This window comes from Anser cygnoides, chromosome 32 (genome assembly GCF_040182565.1).
Source record: "Anser cygnoides isolate HZ-2024a breed goose chromosome 32, Taihu_goose_T2T_genome, whole genome shotgun sequence".
NCBI classification, from domain to species: Eukaryota; Metazoa; Chordata; class Aves; order Anseriformes; family Anatidae; genus Anser; species Anser cygnoides.
This window is the reverse complement of record NC_089904.1, coordinates 3,439,149-3,454,871: the sequence shown is the minus strand read 5'-3', so window position 1 is coordinate 3,454,871 and position 15,723 is coordinate 3,439,149. Positions and strand designations below refer to the sequence as shown.

Below are 15,723 nucleotides of genomic sequence, written 5' to 3'. Positions count from 1 at the left end.
AGCTACTCACTAAACTTAGCTTGCCCCTTCCTCTGACTTTCCCGGAGGGTCTCTCAGCATTGGTATTTTCTCCTGCTATCGTTTTTCCCCCCCTTCCTCCATCTCTGATATCCCTTTGGCTTTCTGTCCATCAGAGCCGATGGATTTAGCTGCTTTCCATACCTGCTGCTTCTGAACTTTCTCCCAAATGGAGCTGGGGAGGAGGAGGATGCCCTCCCTGAAGTCAGGCAACAGGAGGGAAGGATCTCGTTGGAGGACAGAGCCACGCTGCCGCTGCCTTCCTGGCCTCCCTCCCTGCTTCCAGAGCCCTGGACCTTGGGCCTCAGGCGTCTGGAGCACGTTCCTGGGAGCAGTTGAGCAGGGGACAATCTGCAGCCTACATACGGTCTATTTTCCGAATTCTTCTCTTAGGCCAAGAAAGTCTCTCCAAATGGTCGTTATTGTGTATTGTACCTTCAGGAGCTCCACCCGGTCCTTGCACTGCTGTAGGGTCCTGGGTGTGTAGGAGTGGTGCGTGCCTTCATTCTGCGCGCTGGTGTTTGTGCAGCACCTGGAGAGATTTGGATTTCCAGCAGTGGGGTGAGCTGAGGATAGGGCAGGCCTTGCCTCTTGGATCTTATTCTTTGGCCCTAATTTGGATTTGTTTCCCATCTGGTACAGAAGCCATTCGAAGTTCCTAACAGCCTGGGTTTCCCTGTCCCTCTCAGAAGTGTCAACCCCTCACGATTCTGACTTGAGGGGAATTTGGAGGGTGGCCTCTCCTCTGCCCTGCAGGGACTTCTTTATTTTTCTTCACTACCACTCACTCCCTTATTGTGGTCTCTGCTGCAGAGACCTTGGGCCCTATAAGAAATATACGCTGGTTGTAGGACCAGGTAGGAATTCTGGCTGGTCTCTTTCCTTTCTGTTCATGAGCCCCCTGAAAAAGGCTAAGAGCAGCACATCCATCCTTCAGTCCCAGCTGCGGGGACTCTGCTGGCCTCCACTTTCAGTTTCTCCACGGCTCTGCTTCTGGCTGTCCACGGAGCTGTTTTCTTGGGGCGCGTTAGAGGAGGTAGCTGCTGTCAGCAGTGTGCTGCAGTTCTCATCCTTCCCACTTCCTGGCTCCAAACACCAAGAAATCTTTTTTGCTGCATGCACGCTCCTGCATTTAAAAAAAAAAAAAAAGGCAAGCCCGTGGCCTGAGCTCAGATGCTTGGTGTATACCTGGCAGCACTTGGTTCGTGTTAGGCACCCAGGTTTGGAAACCTCTCCTCTTGCAGCCTGCTGCAGTGACCGAGGTCGGTTCCAACGCGAACAGCCCGCGATGCAGCCCTCCTGCCTCCCTCGCCGCCACGCAGCGCTGCTGCCCCTCTCCGCAGAGGGGCGTTCTGGTCCAGGTGGGTACCCGATGCGCCCGGGCCATCGGTGATGCTCCTCTCCCCTTGCAGCTGCCGTCGGCTCCCGACGCTGCCTGGAGCACGTCTGTCGCAGGGGGGAGCCCTGTCCGGGGCTGGTGCTGTGGGTTTGCAGCGATGCCATCCCACCGCATCCGTGTCACAAGTCTGGAGGTGTTGGGTTTTTTTTTTTCCCCTCCCCTCGTGATGAGATTATATCCGCTACCTAATTGACGAGTCTTCTCTCAGCAGCAACCGGCCTGGGAAAAGTGGAGCGTAGGCTCGCTTGGTACGTGTCTGCCAGGGAGGGAGGTAGCGTGTCGTGCCGTTGTTCTGCGCCCGTGTTGCTGGCGTTTGCTCCGCGACGTTACCGTGTTCAGCATACGCAGCTTCCCTGCAAGCCGCGAGCACGGGCGACACCCAGAGCTGCGGCATCTTTTCTGTGCCCCGCTTTCCCTGACCTAGTTTCGCTGCACGCACACGCACGGTACCTGAGCAAACGACTCTCAGGTGCGAAAGGCAGAAGGCAGCGAAGTCTCTGTAGGGCTTTATCCAGTCTGCGGCAGCCGAGGCTGCTGGTGGGGCTGACTCACGCTTCCTTCTCCTCATCCTCCCACCCGGGATATGCTGTCTCCCCATCTGAGGAGAAGGATGCAGCTTAGGAAATCCTCTCACACGCTTGCTTCTTGAAGGCAAAATGCTGCCAACCCATATTAACAACGGGCTGTGACCTCTGGAAGGGCTGGCTGAGCCCCCAGGAGGCTGCGTCCGCTGCCTGGGGCAGGTGCTTGTGTCCTAGAGCTGGAAGGCTTTTCTTGCTCTGGAATCTGTTCTTGCTCAGCCATCTGCCAGGCCTCTAAGTGCTAGGGACCAGGTTTTCAGGCTCAGGTTATGGAGCTTCTTTTCATGCTGCTTTAACAGCACCGTTCAGAGCTGACAACAGGGTTGAAGCAGGAGGCTGGGGTCCTTGGAAAATCGGAAGAGCTGGTAGGAGGGAAGAACAGCATCGGAAGACCCGGTAGGGAAGAGCAGCGTCTGAAGCTGCCTCCTTTTACAGTACTCATCTTGCGACTGCAGACTTCCAGAGTAGAGGGCACCTGCCTGTCCTTAACGGTCCTGAGTCAGTATGCATCAGACCGTAGATACGCCTTAGTGAAATAAAGCTTTTGGTTTGCTTTCGCGAGGTTTAGTGGAGATTTTAAGGTTCTCTCTGTGGAGCCAAGGTCCTTGGCCTGAGCAAGGCATGCTGGAGCACTGCTCGCCGACCTGAGCTCCTCTGTGGCTTCTTCATTTGCAGAGTGGCTGCTGGAGCTTCTTCAGGGCTGTGGACTTCAGGTCTGAAACTGCAGGGGACTGGTTGGGTGCTGGGAGACAGGAAGGAACAACCCCAGAACAGACAAGTTAAACGTGGGGAAAATCCCCTGATGTCACGTTGCTCATCTGATCTCCAAGCCTTACAGCTTTGCTGGGTTCAGGTGCTGCAGAGAGTCCCTCCAAGCACAGGCTTTCTGCCGGGGAGATGGGAACATCCAGCCTGGCTTCTGGGGAGCAGTCGTGGAGCTGGTGCAAAGACGGCCACTCGCTACCTCTCAGCGCTGGCTGTGCAGCAGACCGAGAAGTTGCGCTCCTGGCAGAGCCCACGAGCTCAGCTGAAGGCCCTCGTCCTGCAAGCCTGCACAGCTCAGACAGCGGTGGCTGTTTCCCAAAGAGCTTGGGAGATCGTGGTTCCGTTTCCTCGGACGGGTGCCTTCGTTTTAAGAGATCAGAGCTGGGAGAAAAGAAATCTTGAAGTGGCCAGGAACAGAAGGCGTAAACTTCAGTCCCTTGTTTCACACCTGGTGGGGAGATCTCATAACGTCCATGAAGCCTTTGTGTTTTGCCAAGGCAGGGACTGGGTAATTGTGGCTCTGCTCTTGAAAACAGTCAAGAGCATCCCAAGTGACTGTTGTCTCATTACCTCCTCTTTGTCTTGCCTCTGTCATTGCTTTCTCTTCTGGTTTTAGCCGTGAGAACACCTCTCAGTGTCAGTACTGCTGTGGGCAGGGAGCTGCTGCCCGCAGGCAGCATCACAGCAGCTTCAGCACGAAGGAGAAGGCATCTGCTCTGCGCCCGGGCATGGCAGGCTTGGCTCAGGAGGCTTTGAAACGGCGAAGACAATCTCACGTATACGCTGAAACTTAGGTGCTTTGCAGGGCAGGGCTGCTGTGCAGGCTGGAACCTTAGTTTGCCACGGAGCTGAAATGTGTTGGGTTTCTGCTGTCTGTTCTTTTTAAAAAGCATTGGACTGGTTTTTTTTTGCCTGTGACGGGGCATCACTTGGAAGAAACTGTATTAACTGAACAAAAGTGGTAGAGACGAGTCCTGAAGAGGGTTTACCAGCACAGCACTACGCTCCTTCGTGGTTGGTTCTGGTTTTAATGGAAGCTGTCGGTTCAAACTGCCTCCCGACCACCTTGCAGCTGTCTCACTTGAGCCTGTCTGCCTCCCTGAGCCTGGGGCTGGTCCTGCCTTCCCGTCTTCACCTCCTTTGTCTACAGACAGCCGCCGGGTGAGCCCTGCTGCTCCTCGCTCTGCTCCTGAGCGAGGAGGCTCCTTGAGGCCAGCTGCTGCCTGACCTGGTCGCACGCGGAGCCGGCGAGGCCCTGCAGGAGCACGTTCCCTCTGGCCATGGCTGCACCTCGCCTGGGGCAGGCACCGCTGACACGAAGGAGGAGAGTTTGGGGCGGGTGGCTGCTGTTAGGCCGGTGTTCAGAGCTGTAGTCAGATCTCCATAAGCCAGGAGGTGACTCGGGAGCCTGGTGAGGGCCAGGGAGTTGCAGGGACCGTCCCCATCCCTGCTGGGCCGAGAGGCTCGGCCAGGCTGCCCCGGGTGCTCGAGAGCAAGCTGTGATAGCTGGCGAGGGGCCCTGACTGCGGCCTGCATGTCTGCAAGGTCTTCGGGTCTGGGATGGAAAACCCCTTTCTGGGGAAAGTTTAAGCAAGTGAGTAGTTTAAAACCTCTCTAGGGTCATTTGCATTTCCCATTTCCTGTCTTATTAGCGATTAAGTACTGACAAAACGAGCAAGGGAGAATAACTGCATTGAAATGGAAGCATTCAAAAAGCTGACCCCCTGGAAACGTTCGTGGCCCCAAGGTTAGCGGTGAAGCAAGGCCGCCTGTAACCTACCTCGGTACGCGTCAGGGGTTCCCCAAAGTGTCGTCCCGTCCGTGCACTGGAATGCTGCTGGAAGGTGGTTAGGCTTCCTGTGCTCTCTGCTCCCGCACCTACATTTGTGTTGCTCCAGTGCCTGGCAGAACAAGGCTGCTGTGTCTTTAAAGCCTTCTCAGGGCTTTGCGGAGGCAGTTCCATTGAAGTATTTGAATGAGAGCAGGAGGGGGGTGTGCATGTGGCTATTGGCAGAGCTCTCTGTGACATCCCTCTGAACAGCTGGGCTCTGCTTTGCTTCAGAGCTGCTTGTCAGAGCAATTAGCTTGCTGTAGCAGCAGCAGAGATTGCTAGCATTTCATTCAGGGGTGAGAGCTGGCGGGGTCTTCTAAGAAGCAAAATTACCTTGGCAAAATTCCTCTCAAACGGCTTGTGGCAATGAAGTCTCCATCGAGATTAGGAAATAGATGACCTGCTGAGAGTGCAGAACCACCGGGGTGAGTTTATTTTTGGAATTAAGTCTCCAATTATTTTGGGCTTGAGAAAGATTGACCAGAGACTTTTCTTTTCCTCTCCCCTCACCCCCACCGTGCAAAATACAGCATAGGTATAAATGCAAGCAAGTGTTTCAGGGATGGGGACCTGACATCATTCATCTCTGGTAAGTGACTGCGTTTCTGCTGCTTGATGGGGTTAATTTAAAAAGATGCCATACTGAAATGAATATGTGGCCCTCTGAGCCATTCAGGGCTCGCTAACATGCGCTGAGCTTTCTCCTTCCTCTTTCTGTGATGCTGAGAAGGCACCTCCGGGAGATGGGGGAATCCCTGATAAGCACACTGTGCTCTTCCGTGTCATTAAGGAGCTCCCCGTGACGGTCCCGTGGGTACTCCCTGAGTCTTAGCTTGGTGGTTATGCAGCTTGCTCCTGGGTAGTTTCTGGTCATTTTACAAAGACGAAATATTCCCTGCTGTTCTGCCAGGTTATATTTTAGAGGCTTTACTTGTTTGAAGCTGGCTAGTTGATAACAGAAGTGGACTGCTCGTTAATTGGCTACGTGCCACGTGAAATTCTTAGCTTAGTTCATGCAATTTAGTGCTCTGTGGGACTACGTATGCTGTGTTTGTATTCACGTGCAGATATTAACCCCGTCTTTTATTTGAAAACGTCTCAGTAAATTGGATTTGGCTTTGGTGGAATCAGGAATTTGGATTCCCTTTACCTCCTTCTCGCACATGCTCATCATCCACTCTTGCTTAAGAAAAAAAAGAGTAGGAATAATGTGTCCTTTGATATTTAGTGCTAGGAACTGGTTTTCTTGGTTGTGGTGTATTAGCCAGTTACAGTACTGCAAGATCTTTATTTTGGTGCATTGGACCTGTTTCGTTTCCCTTCATCTCTTGAAAATGCCTTTTTTTTTTTTTTAAATTGGAAGCATCACCTGTAGCTTGAGGACCTGCAAGCAGCAGCAGCACCTGAGTTCCTTTTGCTGAAGGCTTGGGCTGTAGGTAAGTGGGAAGGTGAATACCTCACCTGCCCGTCGGACTCCTGCTTCGCCGTCAAGTCCAGCTCTCACAGCTGGCAGCCAAAACATGGTGTTGACTTGTAACATCACTCCCCCCCCTCGACTGGTGATCACATCAATTTGGATCTTGCATGGGAAGCAGCCACGGAGTCTATTTGCTCTGTACCTGTTGGCTGTTTAGTGTCTCAGATGCCTCAGGATCCTCTACCTGCACGCTAATAAGCAGGAGCATCAGCCTTGGAAACAGAAAGGACAGGGAGGGAAGCCCTTCTTCTCCCGAGGAGGTTTGCCAGGAGCTGGAACGATTTAGGTCTGGTTGTAAAGCTCAAGGATCTGCTTTGCCAGCCCGGGTCAGCTGGAGGATGGCAAGCTGGACTGGGGAATACCTTGCTCTCAGCCAGCTTCCTAATGTTTAGGCTCCTGCTTCTGACTGGCACGGGCAAGGCACGTGAGGAGTGTGCAGGCAAGAGGGTAAGGGGTTTATTTCTCATGTCGCACACCTCTCCTGAGCCTGGGTGCCACCTCCTGCAGCTGCACGCGTTGCCTGCCTGATGTGATAGCTCCCCACGAGCGTGTTTGTTTGGCAGGAATTGCATTTGGGGCTCTCCAAGAGATTCGTGACGTGTGGCAGTGGGAACTGAGCCAGAGTCCTGCTTCTGAGCCCCGGCAGGGTTAACAGAAATCCCTGTTCTCTGCTGTCCTGTTGCATCTTGACGCTGCAGAAAGTAGGTGGATAATTCCTTGCTAGCTTTTCAGGAAACCCCTGTGGTGGACAGCCCTCATTAATCGTTGCTGGGAAACTGCTTTGACGTCATGGGAGCAGTTCCCTGGTCTTCGGATGAATGCAGGAATAGCTCGTGATGGGGAAGGGAAGACCGGTGTGAAATGGAGAAGGGAACTCTCTGACAGGGGATTCTCGTCTCAGATTTCTTTTCTTTTTTCTCACCATCCTGCCTAGGGACCCTCGGCAAGCCCACAAACATCTCCAGCACTGTAAATGTACATTTGGATTGAATTTGAGCCCTGCCTTCTCAAGAAATGTTTATACTGATGGCTTCTGTGATCCTTTCACTCTTTAACTATCGGCTGTTTTTTTCTCCCCCCAGATTTTATAAACAAAGGGGTGAGGGGGTTCTCACGTGGCTTCACTGCAGCTCCCAAAATAAACTGAAAAGGAAAAGAAGAACAGCATCACTGTTTTCTTTTTTGTTGTTGTTTTTGTTTCTTTTTTAAACATTAAATAAACAGTATTTCCTTAGACTAACAGAGGGGAGAGCAGAAAGTCTGAAGATGGCTGCTATAGCTGTCAACTTTGGGCTAAGACAACTTTTAAGTCTCTGAGACTGTTTAAACCCCCCACTTTCTTCAGTATCATTTGAACTCAGTTCTTTGCAGACTCTCCCAAGGTGTTTGTGCAGTAGGTTCCTTTCTCCTCTGTCCAACCTGTCGTGGGACGATGCCCCCTAGGGATACGGGCATCTAGGAACTGCAGCAGGAATTCTCTGCGTCGCCTTTTCCACACCTGCAAATTAGGCGTAAGCAAATTTTACCCGTTGAGTTCAAGTGCTTAAGAACTTTTTGCACCCCGAAGTGCTGTGGAGCAGCCAGGAATGTACCGGTTTGGTGATGGAGTCCGACGTTTCCACCTAGGGCTCTTGAGGGTCTGAAAACTTGTCTCGATTGCCTGGTTGCGTCTTCACGAGATCCCTCCCCAACGCCACCATTTTCTTGCTTTAAAAAGGAAACGCGCACCACAAGTTGAGCAGTAAGCACAGTCAGGGTAGGGGGAGGCTTTTGGAGGGATCTGGGGATCTTTACAGCCTCTGGCTTCAGCTCTGAACTGAGTTATCTTCCCCAGGATGTCTCCAGAGTGCGTGAATCCATTGATTGCCATCTTTGTGTCATCAGCTTTTTACAGCAGAAATTAGATGGGAGCTCCGATCTTGCGTAGCGTCTAGGCTGCTTTGGGAGTGAAAAAAAGGGCCTGAATATTGCAGGTAATCGAGCTGGATCCTCTGAACACATCCCTCAGCTCTGCGTCGGAGTTACCCGTCAAGCGTGTGACAACTCTTCCTGCTGCTCCTGCACCCCAGCAGCAGTTTTTGGGTATGGGGGGAGCGGGGGGGGAGAATCCTTCGCTTGTTTTGCTGCTTTTCTCTGTCTGTGAGCCCCCTAATCCCTCAGCTGACTGGGTGAGGCAGCAGGCATCGCCACCTTCGTGCACCTGGCAAACGAAGAGAATCTGTTAATGAGCCGATATTTCTCCCCTCCGTGTTGGTTCGTGTGGCCTGAGTGTTTCCAAGCCTTGTGCCTGGCGTGGCCGGACACGCTGGGCCCCTCTCCTGCCCTCCTGAAGGAGCTCGAAGCTACAAATGGTGGTTACCTCTTCCTTGCCACTGGAACGCAGCCTTCTGCGGCGGGAGCCAGCAATTCCCGTTGCACGCAGCCAGGTGTGGCCGTCTGGGGTACGAAGCAAAGCCCTGTCTCGAGTGAGAACATCTGGGATCTGCAGGGGGAAGAGGCAGATTGTTCTGCTCTTAATTATTCTTTCCCGAGACAGGCGCAAAGTGTTCTACCGGGAGTTTTTCGTTCCACACGGAGCCGGATCTGAACATGGCAGGTGCCAGATTAAAAACCGCACAGTCCCCTGTGCGGCGCGGGGAGGCATTGGGTAGGTGGCTGGGCTTGTTCGGGTTTTAGAAGACAGTTCAATAGCATCTTCTGTTTCCTTCCCTCACGGGGAAGAGAGAGAACATCTCTTCCGCTCCCAGAAGGACTCTGCCTTCCTTCCGTGTGCTGCCTGCCCAGGGCACCGTGGTGCTCCCCTTAAATGATCCGATGAACTTTCATTGTCAGCCCCCGGTGCTGCTCTTCCTGTGGAGATTGTGAGATGAAAAAGCAGCCGGGCCTGCAGTCAAAGTGGCTTTTTTTTTTCCCCTAATTGTTGGTAGCAGCAGAACGTGTGTGGTGGAGCCCTCTTGCTGCCTGGAGCTCAGCTGCATGGCAGGCGACTGCCTCTGCCGTGCGCTGCCTTCGCTGCTGCCGGCCTGCCTCGTGCGTTCGTTTAAGTGGTGGGTTTTGTTCAGTCTCTTGCTGAACTACTCCTTTTCAGTGAAAACTGCTCCACTGCATCTGGGAAGGAAGCGTTTCAGTAGCAGTTCCTGAGTGCGGTGGGGTGGGTGTCCGCCCTGCCCAGGGCGGCGCAGTCCCGAAGGCTGCGGCGCTCAGCACCCCTTGCTCTGGCGCGTCTGATGCGTGCGTGTCGCAGGAAGAGCATTTTGGCAGCCCTGCCACCAGCCGCGTCACACTCAGAGGACAGGAGCAGCGGCCTGACACCTGTCCTGATGTTGTGTTTGCGTTGATCGAGGGAGGTAACAAGCTAACTCTATTTTCCTGGAGCTGTCTGGTGCTCTGAATTATTCCGCGTAACGCGGTCCACGCACGGACCACGTACCTGGGAAGCGCTGCCCTGGTGATGATGGTTTCCCGAGCACCTGTGGAGGCTGGTGAGCGGCCCTTCAAAGGCCTTACAAGTGACGTGGGGCCTGAGCGGGCTCTGGCCTCTTCCCAGGCCACGGGTCCCCGCGGGACAGTTCTCCTCCGGCAGCCGGGTTCTCCTGCTACCAGAGCAGCCAGGAGGGCCCACGGTGCATGAAGCTGCCGCAGGCGTTTGCTCAGCAGACACGTTTTCTCCTCGTCTGGGGATGAAGGCCGCTCAGCTGGCATCTTCTAACCCACCCTGGAGGTATTTGGGACGTGCTGATATCCTGCAGAATAACCTAGAGGTTACAGGTTATAACCCTAGGGGGTTTTGTCTCACCTGCATTTCCTGCCTCCTGGTTCACACGAGGCTATTTCCCCCCCCCCCGCCTACTTTCCACCTCAAGTCCAAACCTTCCATCTGCATCACAGTTTCACCTCTTTGATGTAATGTGGGGGTGGAGATTGAGACTGAGAGCGGTGACTAAGCACGGGGAGCCTGGGCGCTGTGCAGCCGAATACAGCTGGCCCTCCTGCATCGCGGTGTGTGCGTCTCGCTTTGGTTTAGGGGGGGCTGTGAGGGCGAGCAGACCGAAGCCCCTCGCCGCAGCTGGTGGAGAGGGCTCTGGAGAGGCCGCTCCGTCAGCTGAGACGCTCGCAGCTTCTGCCTGTTCCCGGTTAAGGCTTCGGGACCTTCTCCCGAAGCAAGTCTCCTCCTCGCCAGAGCCGATCCCTGGGGGGGGGGGGGGGGTGAAAGCCCCTTCACCATTTTGCTTTTGAACTGAGGCTCCAGCCCCTTGGGGGGCTGCTGGGCATCCCCATTCAGCAAAAAAAAAGGAAAAGCTGGGGGCTTTTGTTTGGCCGAGCAGCCCCGGCAGGTGATGTTTCAGCAGCTGCACAGCCTTCGCGGGTCCTGCTAGCAAAGCCTTTATTTTTTTTTTTTTTCCCCTAACAGCCTCTTGCTGCAGCCAGGAGCGCGCTTGGATGCCGCGGGAACTTCCCTGCGTGCCGTGCCCGGGGAAGCAGGAGGACGGGGAGCAGGAGGACAGAGGCCGGGCGCGGGCTGGGGGCAGCTGGGGAGGATTCAGCGCCTTCAAGGCACGGCCCCCTCCTACGGCAGCTGCTGCGCTGGGGGGGTCCCGGTTCACCCCCGGACCTGGCTGGTTGCTGGTGGTGACAGCGCTGGTTGCCACGGAGCCGCGCTCCTCACTGGGGGACCTGGAAGCCAATGAGCAAACCCCCCAGGGAAGCGTCCTCGTTTGAGCATCCTCGTTTGAGCATCCTCAGTTAACCTTGCGGGAGGCTCTCAGTGCTGTTCGGGGCTCGCCAGCAGCCTCCTGGGGGTGCTGGAAGAGGGTCCTTGCTCCCCCCTTCCCCCCAAGTTCGCTGCCTCCGGTTTCCAGCAGCACCAGCGCCCCAGCTAGCCCTTCCTGCCCAGCTCCCGGGGCTGAGAATGACTTGGGTCATCCGTCGGCGCTGGCGGGGACCGTCCTGCCCACCAGTGAGTCACCCGCCAGCCTCAGGGTGTTTGTTTCTGAGTCCTCAGAGCGCTTCAGCTCTGCTTAGCGTTGCGATTGGAGCTGGTCTGTTCCTAAGCGTGCCGCCGTCGTGTTTAGAACCAGCGCGAGGACGCGGAGAGCCGAGTCTCCGGGGCCTGTGTCGGGGTTTCTTGCTGGCAGCGAGAAACCTTCCTTCCCCAGCGTGGGAGCTCCGTGTTGCACGTGCGTGGGGCACGTGGAGATGGCTTGGGCTGGGCCTGTCCCCTAAGGCTGGGCTCTGCCCTGTGCAGTGCTTCTTGGAATGAGCCGCAGAAAACAAAGATGAGCCCCCCCCCAGGGGAGAGGTGGGGGGATATGAGTCAAGCCTCTCATCTCTGAAGCACGTGGCGAAGCCTGTAAGCATGCAGGCTTGACCCTGGGGCCGTGGGTTGGGCAGGAACTGAGAGAGTGGGGCTCACTCTTGCTTATTTTCCTTTTTTTCCAAGACCAGAGGTAGCTTAACCCTCTCGTGGGGCGGGAGAAGCTCCCTTGGGTGCCTCTGTCCTGCAGCGCCGGACTGCAGTCAAGCAGCCGTATGCCGCCTTTACGCCCTCATTTAGCTCGCAGCAGCGTCTGCGCTCAGAGAAGCAAGGCCAGGAAGGGGGTCAGCTAGCCGTAGGCTTCCTGCCCTTCCCAGCTCTGCTTCTGGACCCACTCCACCATAAATGCAGAGGTCTCTTGCCTTCATTCCTGCCTAACCAGGGCCAGCTGCTGCTTGCGTTGTCACGGCTTGGCAGCTGCAGCCCGCACGCAGGCAGGAGCAGCGGAGGTAGAGTTCAGCGTTCCCCTTTCGGGGTGGAGGCGAGGACGGAAATCCCTCGTGGCTGCCCTCGGGCTGGCCTTGGCGCGCAGCGCTCGCCACCGCGACTCACCTGCTGGCTCTGCCAGCCGCCAGACCCCAAGCAAAACCTAGCGGCAGCTCGCTCGCCTTCTGTGGCTCTGTTGGTCTCTGCTCTGACCCAGATTTTGTGGCTTCCCTGATGCTGCATCTACGTAATCTTTTCGTCTCCCTGGCGAAGCTCGGCTCCGTCCCGCCCACCCCACCGAGCCCTCTGAACTTCCCCTTCCCCTGCAAGCTGCTGTCTGTCGCTGCAGCTCGTGTCTGCCGCCCCCTCGCTGCGTCCCACGGCTGTCCTGGGGGAGCAGGGCTGATTCATTCACACAGAGAGGAAACCTCTTCTTGCAGGCATTGCAATTTGAGAAGCACTAGCAGCACGCAACACCTCTTCCTTGAATTTTTGGAGCACTGCTGTCAGGGACAGAAGGTTTCTCAGGAGGGGGCAGCGTACAAATGTCTGTTCAGCGTCTCTGAGTCTTCTTTTGGGGTGAGGAAAACGGATGATTTTTTCTCTTGCGATGCTGAAGTTGCATTGCAGTATGACGAGAAAAGATCCCATTGCCCTTCATGAATGCTGAGCACCTTCTGAGGTGCCCGATGTGGGGGTAGAAATTACGGAATCACAGAATTGTAGGGATTGGAAGGGACCTCCAGAGATCACCGGGTCCAGCCCCCCTGCCAGAGCAGGTTCCCTAGAGCAGGTTCCCCAGGTAGGCGTCCAGATGGGTCTTGAGTATCTGCAGAGGAGGAGACCCCACAACCTCCCTGGGCAGCCTGTCCCAGCGCTCCGTCACCGTGAAGAAGTTCTTCTGCATGTTGGTGCGGAACTTCCTGGGCTCCATTTTGTGGCCATTGCCCCTTGTCCTGTCCCCACAAACCACTGAAAAGAGGTTGGCCAAACCCCTCTGTCTGCCACACTTCACATATTTATAAACATTGGTAACATCCCCCCTCAGTCTTCTTTTCTCCAGGCTGAACAGACCCAGGTCCCTCAGCCTTTCCTCACAGGGGAGATGCCCCAGGCCCCGTATCATCTTTGTTGCCCTCCGCTGGACTCTCTCCAGGAGATCCCTGTCTTCTTTGTACCAGGGAGCCCAGAACTGGACACAGTACTCCAGGTGAGGCCTGACCATGGCAGAGTAGAGGGGGAGGATCACCTCCCTGGACCTGCTGGCCATGCTCCTTCCAATGCACGCCAGGATCCCATTGGCCCTCTTGGCCACCGGGGCACGCTGCTGGCTCGTGGCCAACCTGTCGTCCGCCAGGACCCCCAGGTCCTTCGTCTATCCTACACTTTCTCAGCTTTGCTAGCAGCATCCGCTGCTCTCCCCCATCTACCCAGCTGGTGATGCCATCATAGAAGGCAACGAGGTTGGTCGAGCACGATTTCCCCTTGGTGAGTCCATGCTGACTCCTCATAACCTTCTTCTCTTCCAATTGCTTGGAGATGGCATCCAGAGCAAGCTGTTCCATCACCTCTCCAGGGACGGAGGTGAGACTGACTGGCCTGTAGTTTCTCGGATCCTCCTTCTTGCCCTTTTTGAAGACCGGAGTGACATTGGCTATCCTCCAGTCTTCAGCACCTCTCCTGTTCTCCAAGACCACTCAAAGATGATAGCGGTTCAGCGATCACCTCCGACCAGCTCCCTCAGCACACGTGGATGCATCCTATCGGGGTCCATGGATTTGCGTGCGTTGATCCCACTCAGATGCTTCTGAACCACTCCCTCAAACAGAGGGGAGCTCTCCATTTCCCAGCCTCTTTCTCCTCCCTCCAGGGTCCAGGAGTCCTGGGGGGCAGTCTTCGAAGCAAAGACCGAAGCAAAGAAGGCATTCAATATCTCCACCTTCTCAGCATCCCCCATTACCTGGACGCCCCCCTCGTTCAGCAGGGGACCCACATTATCTCTAGTCTTCCTTTCACTGTTTACTTACTTAAAAAAAAATCTTCGTATTATCCTTTATCTCTTTTGCAAGCTTCACCTCCAGCTGGGCTTTAGCCTTCCTCGTTGCGTCCCTGCAGGCCCTGACAACATTCCTATACTCCTCCCAAGAGGACAGGCCCTTTTTCCACATTTCATTGACCTTCCTCTTCCTTTTGATCTTGTCTGTGAGCTCCTCGTTCTTCCGCGCAGGTCTCCTGCCCCCCTTCCCCGATTTCCTGCTCTTAGGGGTGCACCGATCCTGAGCTTGGAAGAAGTGCTTGGCAGCAGAGAGCCGTGCCCTCAGGCGGGGGCTCCCCGTCCTCGCGCTCTGCTTGCCGCGGGTGCTGGCGGCTTCTCCCGGCCGTGCTCGGGGCGCAGAGCAGACCCTGGCAGCTAGAGGAGGACGGAGTGGCTCCAGAGGGAAGCCCCTTCCCGCAGGGTTGCTCCAGGAGCGTCTGCCAGCGGGATCGGCGGTGGTGCCGTACCCTGTGCCGCGGGGCCGTGCCAGGAAGGGGCAGGGAGCAACAAATGATCCGTGCAGCACAAGAACCGGCAGGCTGCGGTGCTGCCCCCCTCCCCACAGCCCCACAAGGGACCTGGCGTTTGGGGTCCCGCCTGTGCTTAGGAACCGGCAGCAGCCAGAAGGGCCGTTGGCAGGAGGCTTCAGCTTGAGCTGGGCGCTTCAGGCAGCGATGCGGCGCGGGGCTGAAGCAGCCCGGCTCAGCGCCGCAGTGGGCACGGGAGTCTTGCCCGGTTGTTTTTGCCTACACGTGTCGCGCAGGGGAAGAGGGAGGGAGCTTTCTGGCCCCTGGTGTCCTCAGCACTTTCAGATGTTCGGCACCGAAAGTTGCTTGTGGAATTAACGGCGTGCTTCTCGTCAACTTTCTGCTCTGAAATGGATGCACGTGAATAACGGCTGGGATCTTCCAACGATTATTTCTAGGCTAGCGAGAGAGAGCTCGTTTTATTACAGGGTGGGGATGCGTCCCCGTGCCGTAATCGTGCCCGTGGTATCCCCAGTCAGCCTCCTGCAGGTAGGTGTCTGCCGTGAAATGCCTGATCCCTGTACATAAAGCAGGCAGCGCAACCTCGTCAGCTTCCGCCCTGCGGCATTCCTTGCTGTCCCTGCACCCTTTTCCATCCATCTTTTGGGGTCGGCAGGGTTTCTTCCCACGCACCCTGAAGGTGCTGCCGGCTCATCACAGCCCTGGGTTAAGTAACTTTTCCCTTTCCCCGTTCTCCCCCCTGCGACTCCGAGCTGACAGCAGTGAGTCTTACTGCCGGAGCAACGAGGAGCCTTGAGCTCATCGTAAGCCTGACGTCGGAGATGGTAGGTGTGTGAAAGGAGGCTCGGGCGCCTGCGGCTTCCTCCGTTTCTCAGTGTCCTGTCGCATCTCCTCGCTTGGGATGAGCGCGGGATCCAGGGCCGAGGACTCCCAGGTGCTCTCGCCGGCCGATGCTGTGGTTTCTGCCGTGCGGGTTTGCCTGTGAGGTGCGGCGGCGTCACCCGTGACAGCTTCTGCCCCGGATGCCTCAAGGAGTTGGTTTCCAATCCCCCTAGGGATCCGCGAGCTGAAAGCAGTCGCTTGCACTCCAGCTTTCGGTGGCTGGAACTGGAAATTATTCCAGTAGCTGCACTAAAAGTAAAACATGTTTTATGTTCAGCATTCCCACAAATTAAAAGGGAGTGAGGTTGAATTAGTTAATGAATATTAGCAGTTCCCGTGCGGAGCCAAGAGTTAATAAATCTTTGTGAAATCTGACGCTCTTTCAGCCTTGTTCTGCCAAAGCAATTAATAAAACAAGTTGATAAACATCAGCTGTGTTCTCCAGCGCCCAGGCCTTTTGTTTGAGCCTCTCTGAAATTTAGGCTTCTGCTTTCCTTTCTGGAGCCC

The 15,723-nt window shown here is 55.6% G+C and overlaps 1 protein-coding gene across 2 annotated transcripts in view; it reads left to right on the top strand.

Annotated features, from left to right (window-relative positions):
- Nucleotides 1–15,723, top strand: part of R3HDM2 (R3H domain containing 2) — a 55,728-nt gene that overhangs the window by 14,331 nt on the left and 25,674 nt on the right. The window lies entirely within an intron of this gene.